The following is an 18,450-nucleotide window of genomic DNA, read 5'->3' on the forward strand; positions in this document are numbered from 1 at the left end:
TAACAACCCGAAACTACTAACACGACGATAACTCGATTCACTCAAGTAACATTTGGGAATTCAATACACACGTGAGAGTGCACAGACGTCGACGCACCATCTTTGGGCCCCAAAGTGTAAAATCTTGTTTGTTGGGCCTAGCTAGCCCAATGACCTGATCTTTAGGCCCGAAGACTTCAACCTTACGAGTTGTTGGGTCTTACATGATCCAACACAGCGTAAAAGGACTTTCAATGGCTTTTATACTATTGGTCCCCAAGGGTCCTTTGGTACTGCTAGTAAAGTCGGTTATTCTAATGCGAGTCGGGTCAAGGGCCCTTCGCACTCTTTTTATCCCCAACCGACTAACGGAGTTATCGAGGTCTTCGTGCCCTCTTTCTCTTCGGATGTGGGACTACATGAAGTCAGGGCGGTTGGATTACGTGAATAGTACGGACGACGCCTACGGGATCATTAGTATAGTTGTAAACTGGTCGTTTGCGTAACGCGTGTTTATAGCAATTCACCATGCGCAATAATCCGACGTCGCCTGGAATCAATGACTTCACATGCCACGATGGTACAACAACTACATGGAATTCAAAGTGTTAGGAAAATATCGGGTTTTCCTAGAGTTTTTCAATACATACGGTTTCGAAATGTATACAAGTTTAATGAACAATTTTTACAACTATAGAAACAAACAAGCATACTTATGGATCTTCACAAACTTTTTCATAAACTCTTTTCAGAAAATATCGGATTTTCTGGTAGTTTTTCAAAGCAATACAAAACGTTGTTTTTCAAATACCGCTTATGAACTCACCAACATTTCATATGTTGACGTTTTTCAAAGTACTTGTATTCTCAGGTAACAAGTAAATCGAAGGAAAAATGTACTCAGTGATGGCTTGCAGTTTGCTTATCTATGAACCGAACAATTTATTTTTTTGGGAATGTAATGCTAAAACAATGTACTCAGTGTAAACTTTATCAGTTGTACTATATTGATGCATGGTGACGAATGATGTTATGTTTCATATATATTCAATGTTATGGTATTCAATGAAGTCACGACAGCCCCCGGACGTTTCCGCCGTCTGGTTCGGGGGTGTGACAAGTATTTTCTTAGGAAATTACGATTATAGCTTTAGACTCACTACTCTGATTAAATGTATCCCTTAAACATAATAATTAATGTACTAATTACACTACTCTAAACTACATATGGGGCAAATGTCTAAGATGGATTTGTCGTTGTGGGTTGTTCGATATCAGAAAAGTTATATGCTAAAATGATCCCACTCTCTGACTTTTCTTGATTGACTTATCCTTAGTTGATAGTCTTGAGGTATTAAAAAATAATAGGAACATAAACTCAAGAGTTTAAGCCAAGTACATTATCTAAGTTGGTACAGTATAGCGACCAAACCATAACTAGACTTAGCTTGCACACCTAAGTTTTATTATGGTCTGACCGACGCATGACTATACTTTGATACTCTAGCTGGCAATCTAAATTCTTGAGAATTATTTGAATTGGAGAAATATTTCTGAGTCATACATTATGTAGGACTTCACTAGAAATACCAGTAATATCTATTATATACTTATAATTGAAGATTATTTGTATATAGATCATCATGCTATTACTCATAAACATCTATCATGTTTATGCAGGATCATGGCAGACTCGGTAAATTGGACGACTATACAATGGGCAGAGGAGGATCAGGTGGTTCCTCACTCGCATGAGCCTGAGGATTCTCCTCTTCTTGAGCTTTCAGTACCATTATCTCCTTTGATCTCAGACGACGAACCCTATGAGGAGGACGATCCCACAGAACAAGTTAGTGGTTCTAATGAGCCTGTAGATATAGAGACTGAGCCTGTTGAGGAGGAGACTAAGTTTGTTGATGTGGTGACTGAGTCGGTTGATGAGGAGATAGACCCCGCAGAAAGAGAAGTTGATTACTCTGAGTGGGAGGATGAGGAGCCTGAGGAAGAAAAAGAGACAACCAAGGAGCCTAAACTAGCTATTGAGCAACAAGCCCCCCCACCCCTAACAACCTTCCAGATATACCAACATACTTTTAATGGTCCTTCTATGGCATACACTCCACGAAAATCCATACCTATTCGTAAACAGAAGTGAAGCACTCCACCACAAGCATCTCCAGTAGCCCAAAAAAGCGTAGCTGCAACTCCATCTTGGGTAACACATCTACGAGAATGGAGAGTAGAGGATGAAATACCATCCCAGTTCGAGGTCCGAGAGTCATTACGAGCTCGACAACCCACCCCTCCCCATGAGGCATCTTTCGATCCTGCTATACCCATCTTAGATTCTCGCATATCACGCCTGGTTCATCAAATTCGCATCATCACTACTGAAATAGGGATTATAAAGGGGAACTCCACGGGTCATCATGATAAAATTCAAAGCTTAGAAGAGGATTGAAGTCTAGATAAGGAAGCCATACAACTTATTTTCGATCATCTGGGTTCTATCCAGGTACATCTACTAACAGAGGAAGCTCAAATTACAGGAATGGAACTTATGTCACATGTTATGGAGCATAGGGTGATGACATCTGAGTCCAGAGCTTATGCGGCTGAGATTAGGGCCGAATCTGTACAACAATAACTCACCCACCTAGTTACTTTCCTAGGTACTTTTCTAGGTTTATGAAAGACTCACCTAGGTGGGTTGTGCCCTGGGATATTTTTGGGTAAGGGGTACGGGGGAAAAGTTGGTTTATAGAAACCTAGCTACCTACTTTTGGGTATCATCTTTTGTATGATAGTATACCAAACTTTTCCACCCCTAACCACACAAAATTTTGTGGTTCTTGTAACCAAATTTTGGGAAAAACCAATGTATATGTACAAAGAAATGTTTATATATGAAGCAAGTATTATTACTAAAGCAATGTCTATGTTAAATGTTGTAAGTTGACTTTTGATCATAAACAACTTAGGAATCAGTAAAGATACTGGAAATACTTATGATGACATTCGATAAACTTATACGATCAAACAAACTTATCCAATTATTGCCTACAAAATTTTATGAATAGAGTATTGTAAATTACAATATATTAATCTATAAAGGATTTTTCCAAATTTACATTAACTCTTGCGAATGAAATAGTCATTATTATACACATATGTATGAATTAGGAAAAAGATTCAAATGACTAAAACTTTCTTTAAAATATCTATAATAAAACTAAAGCATGCCTCAGAGACGAGTTACCAGATGCAATCCTAGTGAACCAACACCTACCCCAGATCCTACGCCAATAATGGACTCAGCGGCTATTGAAGCATTAGTTTCTCAACGCGTCGCGGACGCTGTAGCTAACTACGAAACCAAGAGGAACACTGGATTCAGAAACGATGATGAAAATGGAAACGGAGGTGGAAGTAACTCTAATTTCAGCAATGAAGGAGGCCACAGAGCCTGTAATTGCAAAGACTTCATGAACTGCAAGCCGAAGTATTTTTTCGGAAATGAAGGAGTCGTCGGACTAACTAGGTGGATCGAGAAGATGAAGTTAGTGTTTGAAATAAGCTTTTTTCATGAAAATTGTCATATAAGATTTGCTGCATGTACATTTTCTGATGCAGCCTTAACATGGTGTAATGGTCATGCTAAAACACTAGGCATTAGCAATGCCAATGCCACATAATGCAGTGGACTGAACAAATTGTTGATTAACGAATATTTCCTAAGAGACGAAATGTAAAAATTAGAGCAAGAGTTGTGGAACCTTACCATGAAGGATGTAGACATTGCAACCTACACTAACCGATTCAACAATCTTGCTACTCTCTGCCCCAGTTTCGTGACACCAGAATATAAAAAGGTAGAAAGATACATATGGGGTTTGGTTCAACCCATTCAAGGTTTGGTTACCGCTTCATGACTGGCTACGTACGACAGTGCCAAACAGTTAGCATTTAACTTGACTAACCAAGAGATACGCCAACGTAATATGGTTCAGAAGGCTAACCTTCCAAAGCCAGAAAACAATAATCGCAAGTTTGGTAGAGGGTACAAGGGAAATCTGAGGCAATCTGCTGAGAAGAAGCAGGAGACAGTGAAATCATCTGCAACCAAAACAACAACGACATTCACCCATCAAAAACAATATGTTGGAAAATACCCAAAACGTGATAAGTGAAATTATCATCATATCGGTAACTGCAAGTTTTGTGACAAATGTAAGAAGAAGGGCCACACCGCCTAGTGTTGCAGAATCCCAACACCGGTAACAATACCCGCAGCAAACACAGGAACTTTCACTGCTGCAACCCGAGCCTGTTTTCTATGTGGAGGGGTTGGGCACTTCAAAAAGTACTGCCCAAAGATTAATAATCAACAAGGGAATGCTAGAGGTAGGTCATTCATGATTGGAGCAAGGGACGCCATCCAGGATCCAACAGTGGTGACTGGTACGTTCCTTGTTAACAACTTATATGCAACTGTACTATTTGATTTGGGTGCTGAAAGAAGCTTTATTACCCCTAAGTTTAGACAACTACTGAATCATAAATCTATTAAACTAAATGAAACTTATGTGGTAGAAATGGCTAATGGTGAATCCGGTAGTACCCAAGAAATACTAGAAAATTGCATATTAACTTTAAACAATCACGCCTTTCATGTTAACCTTATGTCAATGATTATTGGAAGCTTCGACACAATAATTGGAATGGATTGGTTATCCCCTCATCATGCTAAAATTTTGTGTTATGAAAAAGCAATACGAATCCCTTTACCCAACAGAGAATCCCTGATTATTTATGGGGATAAGTCCGGTCAAAACCTCATAATCATCTCATGTATGAAAGCACATAAGTACCTTCTCAAGAATTACTGCACTTTCTTAGCCCACATTGTGGATAAAAAGAGCAAAAGGAAAGAGATGAAAGATATACCTCAATTATGTAATTATCCTGATGCATTCCCTGAAGATCTACCCGAATTGCCACCAGTTCGACAATTCGAATTCCAAATCGACTTGGTCTCAGGAGCAACACCGGTGGCAAAATCTCCTTATAGGTTGGCACCGTCTGAAATGCAAGAACTCTCTAGCCAAATACAAGAACTTCTTGACAAGGGTTTTATCAAACAAAGCTTCTCACCCTGGGGAGCACCAATTTTATTTGTTAAGAAGAAGGATGGATCCTTCCGGATGTGCATCGATTATCGAGAGCTAAATAAGCTGACCATAAAGAACCGATATCCGCTCCCAATAGTCGATGATCTATTTGATCAACTGCAAGGGTCCAATTACTTCTCGAAGATTGATTTAAGGTCAGGATACCATCAACTTCGAGTCCTAGCTGAAGACATTCCAAAGACGACATTCAGAACTCGCTACGGTCACTATGAATTCCTGGTTATGCCATTTAGATTGACCAATGCCCCAACAATTTTCATGGATCTCATGAACCGTGTCTGCAAACCCTACTTGGACAAATTTGTGATTGTATTCATCGATGATATATTGATATACTCACAAACCATGGAAGAACATGAGCAACACCTATAACTAATCCTGGAACTGCTATGAAAGGAAAAGTTGTACGCCAAATTCTCTAAATGTGCATTTTGGATTATAGAAGTAAACTTTCTAGGGCATGTGGTCAGCAACAAAGGAATTCATGTCTATCCTACCAAGATAGAGGTAATCAAGAAATGGGGAACACCTAAGACGCCAACAGTGGTTCGCTAATTCCTAGGGCTTGCAGGCTACTATCGGAGATGATGGGTTTTGGTCATAAGACATCCTATGTGCTCATACAAACCCTAATGCTTGGATCTAGGTTTCTCTATTGTACATGCAAGTTATCCAAGACTATAAATCCTAAAACTAGCATTCAAGTAATCATATTAACATGAGAATAGATTTAAGATGTTACCTTGATTGTTATGTAGCAATAACAATCCCAAATCAACTTGTATTGACTTTAGAAAGCTTAGAGTCACAATTGTCACTCCTTTAATGGCTCACAAACTCCATAAGCAAGAGGATGAAGAGGAGAGAGGATGGAGGTTGCCCTAAAACGTGTGAAACCCTAGGAGAAGTCTTAGCCACGTTTTTGGTCATAAGGGATCTCTTTATATAGGAGGCAATTAGGGTTATCTAACAAGGAAACCCTAATTTGGATGCTTAAGCCCTAAGCAACCCATGGATCCCTTTCCTTAAGGCCTGGACGATTTCATATGGGCTTCCCCCATAGAATTCGGACACCTTATAATAAAAAGCAATCCATGGCCCAAATTGCAATTATCTTATAATTACAATTCCAGTCCCTTAAGTTTAATTAATCTCTTTTAGTCATAAAACTAATTACCAATTAATTCTTGACTAATATTAATTAAACAATATGATTTCTCCTTTAATATATTATTCTCATAATATATTAATAAATCATATTTAATCCTTTCTCTCCATAATTCATCCTATCAAGGTGCTTTGGTGAAGGCAACCCAAAAGGACCATGCACCATCGGGTCAAGTACATACCAAAATAGTTATGGACTTAGACACTAATCCAACAGTCTCCCACTTGGATAAGTCTAATAACTATTATGCGTATGACTTCAGATCCTGATCTGCAATCGTAGCTTTCCAAAGCCGCTGTCAACTATGATCCTATCAGATACGCGTGTCCTTAGATAAGGGATCATATATTCCTCCATTCTAGATATCATATGAGACATGATTTCAAATCATTCTCTTTGTACTATATCTCGATTCCTGATTTATGACGACTGACTAATTGAACAATTCAAATTAGCCCTAGCTCGGCTGAGCATTTACGTTTGTCATCACAAAATCATCGAGGGGCCCAAAGATATCGCTTTTATCCTACTTTGGATAAAAGGAACGGATAAACTTTGATACAATGCTCGCTTGCACTCACGCACCGAATCACACACAACAATATGTTTTATAACACCAAGTTACTAGTGCGTTTACATATTATCAATGTGCAACCGATTTGCAAGATACAACTCACACATCTTGGTTTCAAGAATATAAGATGTTATCGTCTCACCAATCACTCGTGATGCAATTCATGGAGTGATCCAAGTGAGCGTGGGTTTAATCCAATGCTCAAATCATATTCATAAGCACTCATGAACGTTGCAGCAAACATTTGCTTATGTCTAATACTCTTTTAGACAGTCCACACACCAATTCACGACAGTCTTCATTCATATCTACTTCCAACATATGAACGATTGTGGACCGTTCGAATAATTCGATTATTCTTAATAAATTCAATTATTCTGGAAGTCAAAACATGCAAATGTGAAACACAAGAATAATACTAATCCCATATGGCCTCAAACCTTTGAGTATAAATAAAACACCTTTATTTATCACCATATCGATTACTCATTATTTGTCGTTTCGGTTAATCAACTTCTTACTTGAATTATTACACTTGTCCCATGATCCTAGCATGCACACAATATTTACCTATGGTTCTTACTTTGTGAAATAGATCACATTGAACACATTTCCAATCATACTCATTTCACAACTCCAAATCCTTTTCCATAAGTGAAAGAATATCAAATTCTTGCCACGTATAGAATATGCTAGATTCTAACATTTTATGCAATGATCCTTTCGTAATATCACTGCACCAAAGTCACAAAGACTATTGCCAATGATATTACGAAGTTCTCCATCGGAGATTGTTACAATACAATTTCTTAGATATGATGTCTCTCACTGAAAGAACATTCCTTTGAACATCCTTTTGCATAAAAGTTTCTAATCTACACATAGATTTTCAATATTCAATTCCCAATATGGACACGTTTCCATATTTTCCATATGACAACTCATTCTTAATAGAATCTTATCTATTCATAATAATGTCGATATGGTCCATCCAATACGGAAACATTTCCATATTTTCCAATACTATACTTCCAACTACTCACAAGCGACCAATTCACGTCAAACTTTGGATTGTCCTTTGATAGTTGTTTAATTATTTTAGTCAAAACCGATTCTAGTCCTTTTTCCCAATAAATGCGCTAGACATTTGGAAAATTTTAGAATGGTAAAATATTATAGCATTTACAATCGATCCAATACCCGAAGCGTATGGGTCATGATGCAAAATGTCTTACATAAAGATTTGATACTTCATCAATCTTCTGCCATAATGTTTTATTAGCTATGTTCTCAAAAATTCTAATTGTGAAGAGGAATTCCGTAATCATAATCGAAATTTTAAGAACACACTATGTACCTTTGACTGAATTTATTAACATTTCTCAACCTAAGCCTTTAGATTTGAAATGAAGCATAATATTCTCTCCCTTAATTATAGCAAAACAACTTTACAACCCTTACGACTTTGCAAGGTATAACTCTTGTTTTCTATAATTAATATTGCCAATTTGCAATACGTGCCTTAATAATCATACAATCATAACATTTATGCTCCCACTATCATGATGATTATTATAAAACATAACACTTATGCTCCCACTAGCTTCGACATGTATTCATAAACATCTTAACTTTCAGAAAAACAATACCTATTGAATTTCTTAAGTCCATGTTTCTAATACTTAATGCTTTGATAATCTTTTATCAAGGCTTCTTGAACTTATACACCTTTGCCTTAGATAGTTCATATGCGTGTCTAAACAATTAAGACTAATTGCCAAACCTCACAATTCAAATTATGGAAAGGGATACCGTAACCATAATCGAATTCGAGAATGCAATTTTACCATCACTATCTTCTTAAAATCTTTCTTAGTGAAAGTATTTCCTCACAATCATTTTCATGAAGGAGGAAATCTTATGACACTTAGATTTAAACGGTGTATGTGTTCTTATCCATGTGAATTTGTTAAAACCATCATTTACGACAAATTCAAACTAATATGGACCGAACTTTCTTAATCTCGATTTATTGCCTTTTGGTAGCACAGCTTCCCACCACGTCTTCCAAGTAGTTAAGTAGCTCACCCTTTCCTATCAATGTACCTTTCATTGATTAAGGTGCCTTACCTTTTATGCGTTCAAAATGAGAACTCATAGAACTCACATGCATAATTAACTCAATTGGAATAGCACAGAAACAAAATAATGTCAACACGATAGGTTGTAAACCTTAAATCGTGTGCTAGTGATGATCGATAAGGTTTATTTGATTTGTTCTTGAAACCTTTCAAGACCATTAAGACTCCCACTGACTCCTTGACATATAAGATTCTTTTGTCAATAAACATTTCTTGACAAACAAATATTCAAGAGTTAGTGTAGTTTTATCAAAACACTTCATAAATCGGTCCTAGTTGGTCTTTGTCTTATCCAAGACATCACAACTTTCCACATTTGATGAATGTTATAAACCTTTAATACTTTTCACTCATTGTCACAATCTTAACTTTAAGACTTGTTATTGGAACTAAGTATGATTGACTTCTTGATTTAACCATTTCTACAATTATTGATTCCTCTTCTTGGACAAACAATTGTACTAAGGCTCACTTAGAGGATCAATTGAGATGTGGTTCTTAATCATTAAGACCTATCATAAAGCATAAAAGGTACTATCCTTTCTTCTTAGAATGGAGAAACTTTTATCTTTCTGCCTACTTGATTCTTCTTATTCGTTCTACTATTGATTTAAACCTTTTTAATCAATTCCGAATTACACTCAATCTTATAAGTGTAATCATATTTACTAAACTTTTAGTAAACCATGACAAATATCTTGTTACTCTTATGGTGAACTTGATCAACACGCAACTTTGTGTGCTCGATCTCCTAGCCCTTCACTTGACACTTTGTCAATGAATTAGTCTAATTTCCAAATATGAAATTTCTCATTCATCGTGCAACCAAGTTGCATGATTCCAAGTTTCTGTCCAATTGAAACTTGGGCGATGAGAAACACTCCCTATTTGGTAAACTCTCGACTTTCCATAAATAATATAATAAGAACCAAATCCATTATTGTTAATAATAGAAACGTTTTAACATCAATTTTTCATACACGCCATTACAAGGATAAATAAATAAAATTTAAAATCAAAATTTATTTTATTGCGGAAAAATTTGTCCTTACAATGCAATTCATTGAAAAACTATGCTAATACATCTTTCTTAGCAATCTAATTCTAACTCTAAGTAGTAGCTAGAGAATCTAATCTTCTAGAAATGCGATCGAAATCCATTCTTTCACGGTTAGATTCTGCTCACTTCTTCCCTTAAGCTTCCTTCCTTTTCTTCGATCCTACAAAACATCAATTGTAATCTTATAACATTATGTATTAAGAATCTAGAATAGAAGCTTAAAAGAGTTAGTTAATGGATTTTACCTATATTAGAGCCATACGTTTCGACTCTCCCATCTCTTAGATCTCTTAGGTAAATGGGGCAGCTTCGTCTCCAATGCCCATTCTCTTGGCAATAAAAGCAAATTGACTCTTTTGGAACATGACATGGAACTACTTCAGACATTTCCTTTCTCTTATGATCAAACTTTTCGATCATAGCATGTCTTTTGTTGCCATTGTCTATATCCATAGAGGTCTCGAAGGCAGATTCACCAATCAACTTTGCTTTTCTATTGTGCCAAACCATTGCTGATTCAGCAGCAATAAGCATATAGGTGAGATCTATAAGGGTCATGTCGCGGTTCATCATATAGTACTCTCTTATGAACTCACTATATGAGTTAGGAAGCGACCGAAGAACCCAATCAACAGCCATTTCCTCACAGACAACGGATCCCGACATTCTTAACCTATCAATGTGTGACTTCATCCCTAGGACGTGTGCACACACCGACTTTCCTTCTTTATGTTTACTTGCCAAAAGGGCTTGAGTGATCTTGAACTTTTCAAGCCTTTGAACTTGTGGGTTAGGGAGAATAATTGGAGGAGGTAGAGGAAGTGAAGCATGATTTCTTGTTCCTCGATCGAATCGTGGAATATCATCTTCATGCGGAAAGCTTGTTCCACGGGATTTAGGAAGACCATAGTTGTCGAACTTTGACATCTACAAAACGGGAGAAAACGAATTCAAGTTAGTTGATTGATTGAGTCCTTAGTAAATCACCCAAATGAGATACTAAGGCTAGGACCCAACACAATATTCTACAACTTGGGAGAGGGATGCCGTAACCCAAATTGCAGAACATTTGAAGGTAAGTGAATGACGATTCACTAATTTCCACCATGAAAAACGAAAAAGAAATTTAGGTTTTAAATCTATGAAAACTCCTAGATCCTATGAGATTCATTGAACATTTCAATGGCATGTTTAAATCTCGATATGCCCCTCTTGTTTGTGACTGGGATGCGGAGGATCACAAAGCGGGTGTGAATAACCATGCAAACTTACATGGTGCCCTCACATGTTACAGTCACCTATTCGTTGTGCCGGTAAACCACACACGCTCCACCGAACTATGACAAACATTGATTCACCCTTTACTACCTTTTCTTAGAACCAATTACTGTGCCGGTAAACCACACACGCTCCACTAACGTCTTTGCAAGGGCACAAAGTGTAATTTCATGGAATTGCATCAATTCACTTTTGCCTAAGTAACTAAGATTGGGAATTTTATGAAAACATTTAGTTACTTTAATAATTCATTATACTTATAATGGAAGGTTTCGTCCTATCCTACCCGTTCGACTAACGACCCTCCACTATTCAAGAGTGCGGTGGGTAAGAGTGGATACCCATTCAATCGCCATTTTATAGGCAATTTCCTTAAACACCCCTTACTTTTAATGTTATATATATATATATATATATATATATATATATATATATATATATATATATATAGGGTGTATTTTACACTTTTAAAATACTAGGTGGTTTAATTTAACAATTAGACTTTTAATTCAATTAAATTGTTAACCTAAACTTTTATGGATTTATTAAACCTCTTTTAATTATACACTTTAATTAATTAATAAAACCATAAGGGAGTGATTTGAACTTTTCAAAACATTACTAGGGTTTTAGAATTTAACATTCCTAATTAAACTTTTAATCAATTTTTAAATTCCAAAACTTGAGGGCAAGTTTTGAAACCTTTTTCAAAACAATAGAGTTTCAACTATTTAAATTTCAAAACAACAAAACTTTTGGGTTCAAATTTAAACTATAAAACCTAAAGGGGAAAATATGAAACATTTCATAACACAAGGATCAAATAACAAATAATCTAAATTAACAATTAATCACATAATTATCCATATTTGATTTATTTAATGATTTCTTGCAAAACAATTTATTCATTTAATCAAAATAATTAATCAATTATCACATAAGGAAACAAATATTTTATTAATTGATAAATATCTTCAATTAGATCAAGAATATAGTCATATATATTAAAAAATCGGATTTATATTGATCTAATATGATAAGGCAAGTATCCTCAAGCAAAAACAGCAAGAAATCCTGGTTTTCCCTCACTCTGACCAGCCGACTCGTCGAGTCAGGCATGGACTCGTCGAGTTCATCATGAACTCGGCGAGTTCATCTAAAAAATCGACGAGTTCTGACCCCAGAAGCACAAAATTGAATTTTTTCAACATACAAAGCATCAATACAATAGAAACCAATCTAGGCTCTGATACCACTGATGGGTTTTTGTCATAAGACATCATATGTGCTCATACAAACCCTAATGCTTGGATCTAGGTTTCTCTATTGTACATGCAAGTTATCCAAGACTATAAACCCTAAATCTAGCATTCAAGTAATCATATTAACATGAAAATAGATTTAAGATGTTACCTTGGTTGTTATGTAGCAATAACAATCCCAAATCTCCTTGTATTGACTTTAGAAAGCTTAGAGTCACAATTGTCACTCCTCTAATGGTTCACAAACACCATAAGCAAGAGGATGAAGAGGAGAGAGGATGGAGGCTGCCCTAAAACTTGTGAAACCCTAGAAGAAGTCTTAGCCACGTTTTTGGTCATAAGGGATCACTTTATATAGGAGGCAATTAGGGTTATCTAACAAGGAAACCCTAATTTGGATGCTTAAGCCCTAAGCAACCCATGGAGCCCTTTCCTTAAGGCCTTGGACGATTTCATATGGGCTTCCCCCATAGAATTCGTCCACCTTATAATAAAAAGCAATCCATGGCCCAAATTGCAATTATCTTATAATTACAATTCCAGTCCCTTAAGTTTAATTAATCTCTTTTAGTCACAAAACTAATTGCCAATTAATTCTTGACTAATATTAATTAAACAATATGATTTCTCCTTTAATATATTATTCTCATAATATATTAATAAATCATATTTAATCCTTTCTCTCCATAATTCATCCTATCAAGTTGCTTTGGTGAAGGCAACCCAAAAGGACCATGCACCATCGGGTCAAGTACATACCAAAATAGTTATGGACTTAGACACTAATCCAACAGGAGATTCATAGAAAACTTCTCCAAAATAGCCAAGCCACTCACAACATTAACACAAAAAGACATGAGGTTTGATTGGGGAGAAAAACAAGAATTTGTGTTCCAGACATTGAAGAAAATGTTGTGTAGTGCACCAATCCTATCCCTCCCACATGGGACAGATGATTTTGTCGTATACTGCAACGCATCAAACCAAGGGTTGGGTTGTGTATTGATGCAAAGACACAAAGTTATCGCATACGGTTCTTGTCAACTCAAAGTACATGAGAACAACTATACTACCCACGATTTAGAACTGGGAGCAGTAGTTTTTGCCTTGAAGATTTGGTGACACTATCTCTATGGTACAAAGTGTACCATTTACACAGATCACAAGCGTCTTCAACACATTTTCAATCAGGAGGAACTCAACATGAGACAACGAAGATGGATTGAGTTGTTGAATGACTATGAATGTGAAATTTGTTATCATCCTGGCAAGGAAAAGATTGTATCAGATGCCTTGAGGAGGAAAGAACAAATAAAGCCTCGCAGGGTCAAGGCACTAACAATTAAAATCCAGTCGAACCTGGCCACTCAGATCCGAGAGGCTCAACTAGAGGATTTAAAAGCAATAAACATTAATAATTATTGCCTGCGAGGGATGGATAAACAATTCAAGTTTTGGGATGACGGAACACGATGTTTCATGGACCGAATTTGGACGAAAAAATTTGGTGACATCAGAAGCTTTGTCATGGACGAGGCTCATAAGTCAAGATATTTCGTTCATCCAGGATCTGACAAGATGTATCTAGACTTGAAGAAGCAATATTGGTGGCTAAACATGAAATTAGAGATCGCCACTTACATGAGCAAATGCTTGACTTGTGCTAAAGTCAAATAAGAGTACCAAAAGCCCTCAGGATTATTACAACAACCAGAAATACCCTAGTGGAAGTGGGAACAGATTACAATGGTGTAATTCCAATGCTTGTGTATCAATCAGATCCGTTTGATGGTGTGAAATCCCAATCAAACAGATGATGCCAAATCAAAATAGAAGAGAAGAAGTAGATGAAAAAGAAGAAGAATATGAATCTTGTATGATTTGATTAGAATGAAGTTCCTTACACAAGATTCACACACTTAGACTCACTTATGCTCCTTTCTCTCTCTCTTGGCCGTGAACTATCATCTATTCATCAACCACTCCTCACCCACCTAACATCTATTTATATGTATATGGGGAACATAGGTCGTAGATAGGTTCACGACCGTGAACAGGTTTACGGTCGTGAACATTCACCTGGCCGTGAACACAGCGGCAAATGTATATTACATTATAGAAAAACCAATTGCTTAGAAAAGCAACGTAAAAACCAATATTTTAGACCCAACAATCTCCCCCTTGGTTTATCGCTTTCTTTTCTAATTGACCCAACAAACTCCCCTAAAAATGTAGCTGCCTTTTCTTGTCATTTTTTATTGGGAGCTTGGCTTTAGCGTTTATCTTCGATTTCTTCACAGATTCAAGATGAACTTGATAAATCTTAAATAAATGACTTTATCTTGATCGTTTGGCCTTTTCTTGAAAATTTGACTCTCAATGCACATTGGGTGAGGAGGCTTCTTGAAGAGATTCTTGAAAATTGGTGCTTTCAGCTTGAGAATCATTAGAGACAATATCAGAGAGAACTAATCTTCTGGATCACTTCAGCAGGTTCATAGATAGCACCCGACTGATTGAGGAGGCTTCAATGCAATCTGTCATATAATCTTCAAATGCAGCTTCACCTTGCTTACAACTTCGCCTTGCTTCTGGGGTTGAAGGATTGAATGTTGAAAGAATAATCTTCATTTCTTGCTCCTTTGAATGAGAATTCTTCGATGATCAGGGATGAGGCCTTGGCTCAGAAAGTCTCAATATAGTCTCCATGAGACTCATCTATATCTGAATTCACTTTTCAAGACAAAACAAAACTAAAACAAAACTTAGTACATAATTTTTTTTTTTTTTTTGGATTTTTCATATTTTTCTGAAAAATAAATCAGAAACAAAAATATTTTTGGATTTTTCAAATTTTCAAAAGAAAAAAACAGAAACAAACATATTTTTGGATTTTTAATTTTTCTGATTTTTATTTGGATTTTTAATTTTTTTAATTCTCCCCCTAAATTTGTGCATAGAGGAAAACTATGAACAAATTTAATAAAAAAATAATTGGGATCAAAGGTCGGGATTGTGGTCCACTTAAACACGGAGAATATTGACAAACTTTTCCAAATATACCATTTAGCTGACGACGACCACGGGTATTGTTGTCTACTTAAATTAAGAAACGACATCTACAGACAACTTCTAAATGGTTCAATTTTAGTTGCACTAGAACGTGCTCCCCACTTCCCGAAATACCCTGGTTATCAAGAACTCCTTACTTTTAGGTGAGTAAACAATTATTGAGTAGGAAGTCATATTTAGAGATAGATGCATATGTTGTGTCCCAGGTCGCATCTCTTTCAATCACATAGAGGGGACAACATATGACTAACAGAGATAGAGGGATTGAGAGGTAGAATGTTACATATGTTGTGTCCCAGGTCGGATCTTCCGATCATGTAGAGGCAACAACATATGGCTAACAGATAGAAAGAATTTCATAGATAAGGAGGTATGTAGAATTAGAGTTGCATATGTTGCAATCCAGGTGGGATCTCTTCCAATCACGCAGAGGAAGCAACATATGACTGACAGATGGAAAGCAAGAAAATAATTTCCTACAGACCTACTTTATCAGAACCCCTCAGTCTCCCTATCAAAACCAGAATTAAGGACATAAGTCCGTACATCAAGGAAAAGTTAAGCCACAATTTTAGATGCGTATTAATTTAGTGTATCCCGTAGGTTCCCATGTTTATCTCACTGCTCAATCTACCCAAGTGTTGTATGGTCAGTCCAAACAATCCTATCTAAATCCACAGTGTCAAATCCTTCGTGCATACCAGCACATTGAACACAGATTCTAGACAATTTAGATCCAGTCCCTTACACAGGTTTCAGACTGGTCGTTATCACTTTCTTGATATCACTTCCCAAACAATACCTACTAATGAAAAACTACAAGAAAGAAAAGAAATGTCTTCAAAATGAAACAGTTTAAGATCAACTCAGGAGTATAAAGAAGAAAACTCAAACTGTAAGTCACTGATTGAATTTGCATCCAGAAGGTCTAAGAACATGATGGGTTTTGAGCATTCTAACACTCCTATGGTGTACATGCAACCCTAGAAACCTTGGATGTATGTTTGACTAAGATACATGCAAATAATTATTTTTTCCAAGGTTATTATCCTAACTAGCATGGCATGGGGTACTTGAATCAAATAAAGCTAGTAGAATTACTTACCTTGTAGTTGTAGTTGATTGCTTAGAGTTTGAGAGCCTTGCACCAATTGTGTGGATGCCTCAAATGGAAGTCACAAATCACCACAAACTTGGAAACTTGAGAGAATAGTCACAACCTTCTTGAAATCGGCCCTCTTAGTATACTCACCACAACTAGTGTGATTTCAAGAACTAAAGCCTCCTTTATATAGTGTGGTGGATTAAGGTTACATCCATGTAAACCCTAATACCCATGTCTTTTCATTTTCATGAGATCCATGAGTTAAAGCTCCATAGAGTATCCATGGACTTTCCATGCAAGCCTAGCCCATTCCAAATATAGTTATGGACTTTGATATGTGCATATTTAGCCATATGTTTAGCATAGATTTTTATCAATTATTAGCTAATTATTTGCATAATATGGACAAAAGGTATTTAATAATGTCTAAATTATATTTTCAGTCCAAAAGACATGCTTGGAAGCAAAAAGAAAGAAGGAGAAGCAATTAGAAGCTGAAGAATGAAGAAAGAAGAACAAACTTAGAGCTACTCGGCGTGTCCAAAATCTACTCGGCGAGTTCTAATGAATGTTCGCGAAGTAATGTCCAGAATCCTTGCCGTAGACGTATTTCTCAAAGGAACTCAGCGAGTTAGATACCTACTCACCGAGTTGCCCCTGTTTTGAGAAAATTATAAATAGGAGATCTAATTCCGAATTCAAGAGTTTTTTGGCTTCTCTGGAGAATAACTTGCGACTGAGGAAAACCTTGGAGAACTGAAGAACCCTAATCTTTGATCTTTAGAAGACTCAAGGCTTATTAGGTTAAATTTTCCACTTATTCTTAAAAGTGAACCATGTTTAGATCAACTAATTTTGTTTTTAGCTTCTCCTATACTGTAATCATGAGCTGAATTTTCGTAGTTTCTGTTTAGGAAAGACCAATTTACTCCTATGGTTTGATTTATACTTTGATTGAATGACAATTGATGATTTTATTAAATTAGGCTTGTTAAAGATCGTTATGCATTAACCATAACTGTTTTCTGTTAATAGGAAGACAATTAGGTTGCATGGACATCTCTTAATTGTTAACCTCATATGATTTATGTGAACACTTTATTATATGCCTAGGATTAGTGAATATGAAACTAGGATTAATTATAGAATGTGTAAATTAATGTGTGAGCTTGTTTGGGAAACCAACAAATAAGAGGTTAGTTGAATTACAAATTTGATTAACCATTTACAAGTCTTATTTAATCCGAATAATTGAACAAGGGAATTAATTAGTTTAAACACTTGATCACTGCATGAATTGATTAATTTTCTAAGGCTTGGTAATAGCGAATGCGAATCTAATCACTATAGTCGGTAACCAATAGCAATTAATCTATTACTTTATCATAAAATTAACCATAGGAGTGAATTGGTTGGACCTAAACAGAAACCCTTTTATTAAATTTGGTGAATTTTTACTTGCTTAGTTGATTAGTTAATTACGTGTTAGGTGGTGTGTTTAAGTTTCTAGTCTTGTAAAACTAGAAGAAACCCCTTTACTTTTATTACTTTTTTAGTTAAAATTAGTTATTAGTTTAATTTCCGTTCCCAGAGTTCGACACCCTACTTATTCAACTATA

The sequence above is a fragment of the Lactuca serriola genome, chromosome 8 (genome assembly GCF_051521515.1).
Source record: "Lactuca serriola cultivar US96UC23 chromosome 8, Lser_US96UC23_V15, whole genome shotgun sequence".
Classification (NCBI taxonomy): Eukaryota; Viridiplantae; Streptophyta; class Magnoliopsida; order Asterales; family Asteraceae; genus Lactuca; species Lactuca serriola.